The sequence below is a fragment of the Vigna unguiculata genome, chromosome 6, assembly GCF_037176805.1.
Source record: "Vigna unguiculata cultivar grain cowpea cultivar isolate G323 ecotype 2 chromosome 6, ASM3717680v1, whole genome shotgun sequence".
Classification (NCBI taxonomy): domain Eukaryota; kingdom Viridiplantae; phylum Streptophyta; class Magnoliopsida; order Fabales; family Fabaceae; genus Vigna; species Vigna unguiculata.
The window spans coordinates 1,225,533-1,230,532 of NC_140797.1; positions in this window are offsets into that span (position 1 = coordinate 1,225,533).

Here is a 5,000-nt window from a genome sequence, read left to right on the forward strand (position 1 = left end):
TTTGCACATGGGCAAGGTTGTCGGTGCACCACGGCATAGCTAAATGGCTTGGTGGGGAGTTTTGTGAAAAAATGAAATTCGTGGTTTTTGATATGTGAGGGTTGGAATGGGCTCCAAATGCCCCCAAATGAATACCATGAAAGTCTTGGTGCACGAAAGTTTTGAGTTGGTTGGGTTTTGCACATGGGCAAGGTTGTCGGTGCACCACGGCATAGCTAAATGGCTTGGTGGGGAGTTTTGTGAAAAAATGAAATTCGTGGTTTTTGAGTTGTGAAGGTTGGAAAGGCCTCCAAATGCCCCCAAATGAATACCATGAAAGTCTTGGTGCACGAAAGTTTTGAGTTGGTTGGGTTTTGCACATGGCCAAGTTGGTCGGTGCACCACGGCATAGCTAAATGGCTTGGTGGGGAGTTTTGTGAAAAAATGAAATTCGTGGTTTTTGAGATGTGAGGGTTGGAATGGCCTCCAAATGCCCCCAAATGAATACCATGAAAGTCTTGGTGCACGAAAGTTTTGAGTTGGTTGGGTTTTGCACATGGGCAAGGTTGTCGGTGCACCACGGCATAGCTAAATGGCTTGGTGGGGAGATTTGTGAAAAAATGAAATTCGTGGTTTTTGAGTTGTGAGGGTTGGAAAGGCCTACAAATGCCCCCAAATGAATACCATGAAAGTCTTGGTGCACGAAAGTTTTGAGTTCGGAGGGTTTTGCACATGGCCAAGGTTGGCGGTGCACCACGGCATAGCTAAATGGCTTGGTGGGGAGATTTGTGAAAAAATGAAATTCGTGGTTTTTGAGATGTGAGGGTTGGAAAGGCCTCCAAATGCCCCCAAATGAATACCATGAAATTCTTGGTGCACAAAAGTTTTGAGTTGGTTGGGTTTTGCACATGGGCAAGGTTGTCGATGCACCACGGCATAGCTAAATGGCTTGGTGGGGAGTTTTGTGAAAAAATGAAATTCGTGGTTTTTGAGATGTGAGGGTTGGAATGGCCTCCAAATGCCCCCAAATGAATACCATGAAAGTCTTGGTGCACAAAAGTTTTGAGTTGGTTGGGTTTTGCACATGGGCAAGGTTGTCGGTGCACCACGGCATAGCTAAATGGCTTGGTGGGGAGATTTGTGAAAAAATGAAATTCGTGGTTTTTGAGTTGTGAGGGTTGGAAAGGCCTACAAATGCCCCCAAATGAATACCATGAAAGTCTTGGTGCACGAAAGTTTTGAGTTCGGAGGGTTTTGCACATGGCCAAGGTTGGCGGTGCACCACGGCATAGCTAAATGGCTTGGTGGGGAGATTTGTGAAAAAATGAAATTCGTGGTTTTTGAGATGTGAGGGTTGGAAAGGCCTCCAAATGCCCCCAAATGAATACCATGAAATTCTTGGTGCACAAAAGTTTTGAGTTGGTTGGGTTTTGCACATGGGCAAGGTTGTCGATGCACCACGGCATAGCTAAATGGCTTGGTGGGGAGTTTTGTGAAAAAATGAAATTCGTGGTTTTTGAGATGTGAGGGTTGGAATGGCCTCCAAATGCCCCCAAATGAATACCATGAAAGTCTTGGTGCACAAAAGTTTTGAGTTGGTTGGGTTTTGCACATGGGCAAGGTTGTCGGTGCACCACGGCATAGCTAAATGGCTTGGTGGGGAGTTTTGTGAAAAAATGAAATTCGTGGTTTTTGAGATGTGAGGGTGGGAATGGCCTCCAAATGCCCCCAAATGAATACCATGAAAGTCTTGGTGCACGAAAGTTTTGAGTTGGTTGGGTTTTGCACATGGGCAAGGTTGTCGGTGCACCACGGCATAGCTAAATGGCTTGGTGGGGAGTTTTGTGAAAAAATGAAATTCGTGGTTTTTGAGATGTGAGGGTTGGAAAGGCCTCCAAATGCCCCCAAATGAATACCATGAAAGTCTTGGTGCACGAAAGTTTTGAGTTGGTTGGGTTTTGCACATGGGCAAGGTTGTCGGTGCACCACGGCATAGCTAAATGGCTTGGTGGGGAGTTTTGTGAAAAAATGAAATTCGTGGTTTTTGATATGTGAGGGTTGGAATGGCCTCCAAATGCCCCCAAATGAATACCATGAAAGTCTTGGTGCACGAAAGTTTTGAGTTGGTTGGGTTTTGCACATGGGCAAGGTTGTCGGTGCACCACGGCATAGCTAAATGGCTTGGTGGGGAGTTTTGTGAAAAAATGAAATTCGTGGTTTTTGAGATGTGAGGGTTGGAATGGCCTCCAAATGCCCCCAAATGAATACCATGAAAGTCTTGGTGCACGAAAGTTTTGAGTTGGTTGGGTTTTGCACATGGGCAAGGTTGGCGGTGCACCACGGCATAGCTAAATGGCTTGGTGGGGAGTTTTGTGAAAAAATGAAATTCGTGGTTTTTGAGATGTGAGGGTTGGAATGGCCTCCAAATGCCCCCAAATGAATACCATGAAAGTCTTGGTGCACGAAAGTTTTGAGTTGGTTGGGTTTTGCACATGGGCAAGGTTGGCGGTGCACCACGGCATAGCTAAATGGCTTGGTGGGGAGATTTGTGAAAAAATGAAATTCGTGGTTTTTGAGATGTGAGGGTTGGAAAGGCCTCCAAATGCCCCCAAATGAATACCATGAAATTCTTGGTGCACGAAAGTTTTGAGTTCGGAGGGTTTTGCACATGGCCAATGTTGGCGGTGCACCGCGGCATAGCTAGAAGGCTTGGTGGGGAGTTTTGTGAAAAAATGAAATTCGTGGTTTTTGAGATGTGAGGGTTGGAAAGGCCTCCAAATGTCCCCAAATGAATACCATGAAATTCTTGGTGCACGAAAGTTTTGAGTTCGGAGGGTTTTGCACATGGCCAATGTTGGCGGTGCACCGCGGCATAGCTAGAAGGCTTGGTGGGGAGTGTTGTGAAAAAATGAAATTCGTGGTTTTTGAGATGTGAGGGTTGGAAAGTCCTCCAAATGTCCCCAAATGAGTACTGTAAAAGTGTTGGTGCACAAAAGTTTTGAATTGGATGCATTTTGCACTTGGCCAAGTTGGTCGGTGCACGACGACTAGATAGCTTGGTGCCAAAATTTGTCAAATTTAAGACCTTGGCCAAACTGAATGAAATTTGGTGGGGAGGTTCCTGATATTGTTTAGTGGTGGACTGGAAAAAATGAGGTCGAAATTCGAAGTCTACATGTGCTTTTCTATTTTTCCCGATTTTACACATACCCGGTAAGTAAAAAAAATAAAAAAAATAGTTCCCCTTCGAGAAAAATTATGAAATTTGGTGAGCAAGGAGATACCATTATTCTACGAATTACTGCAAAAAATCGCATCAAAATTCGAAGTGTAGCCCGAGATATGGACTTATGTCTGCTCAAAAAAAGTGTATCTACTTGTACAATTTTGCCTTTTGCATATTAACCTCTTATAGGGGGGGAGTGCTCCTTGAGCCGGCCAACTCCACACTGGCAGGTTTTAAAGGGAGCTTGATGAGGCCTCCCCCCTCACGTGGTGCGTGCGTTAGCATGTTTATCATGGCACAACTAGCCTCTTCATAGTTGTTGAGCTTTATTAATACCAACACACGGTCGTCACTGATCGTTGGTTAGCTCGGCAGCTAGTCCCTCGGATATTGTGGAAAGTTATTTTCATGCCTAGCGATGCTTGACCATGCGTCACTTGATGTTTCCATTTGCTTGCTTGCCCATGGTAGGTGGGGGGTGGACCGTCTTGTGGTGTGGTGTCTTGCGAACGTGAGGGTGTGTGAGTTGTAATCGAGATGCACTTGCTGGCTGGCTCCATGCCTTGCGTATCGAACGGTCAAGCATGCATCTCTTCCATTTTCACCCGTTGCCTTGAGTGATATTGGTTGATCAGTCCCTGTGTTGCCTACCCACTAGACGGTACTTCTGTGGTTGCTTCGAATTCTATCTTTCCATCACGAAGAGGTGTTGGAGGATCCTAATGTCACGCACGTGTTCCATCTAGTGAAACATCTCAGTGATGCACGTGTTGTGGCTAGTTCTTTTGGATGCGGTGCATTATATGAACTCGGGTTTACTTTAGCGACCCAGTTAACATAATTCGGTTGTGTCCCTTGATTGAGACGTTGTCCTTGAACTTGTTGTGAGCAATATCGTTCTTCCACAACCCGTCGTCTTGAGTGCGATGGAAGGCAAATAAGATGTGCTTTGGCATGTCATGCACGTACTCGATTGCGGGAAGTGTGAGAAAGTGTTGTTGACAACCCGTGGGAAATGGAATGTGGCAAATCGTGATGAGCTCTTCGTGGATCTGCGAAGAAGACGACCTTTGGGCCTGTTGGAAACGAGGGAGGCGATGTTGAACTGCGAAGAAGATGGACTTTTGGGTTGTTTGAATCAATGGGAGGCCACGCGAGAACTCCGAATACTATGGACTCTTGGGTTGTTGGAAGCAACGGGAGGCCCCGCTAGAACTCCGAATACTACGGACTCTTGGGTTGTTGGAAGCAAGGGGAGGCCCCGCTAGAACTCCGAATACTATGGACTCTTGGGTTGTTGGAAGCAAGGGGAGGTCCCGCTAGAACTCCGAATACTACGGACTCTTGGGTTGTTGGAAGCAAGGGGAGGCCCCGCTAGAACTCCGAATACTATGGACTCTTGGGTTGTTGGAAGCAAGGGGAGGCCCCGCTAGAACTCCGAATACTATGGACTTTTGGGTTGTTGGCAACGACAACTTGGGGGGATGACACTGGAAAAGAGTGAACTAGGCCAAACTGCGAACAAGGCAACTTGGGGGGATGACACTGGAAAAGAGTGAACTAGGCCAAACTGCGAACAAGGCAACTTGGGGGGATGATGCTGGAAAAGAGTGAACTAGACCGAACTGCGAACAAGGCAACTTGGGGGGATGACGCTGGAAAAGAGTGAACTAGGCCGAACTGCGAACAAGACAACTTGGGGGGATGATGCTGGAAAAGAGTGAACTAGGCCGAACTGCGCCCAAGGCAACTTGGGGGGATGACGCTGGAAAAGAGTGAACTTGGCCAAACTGCG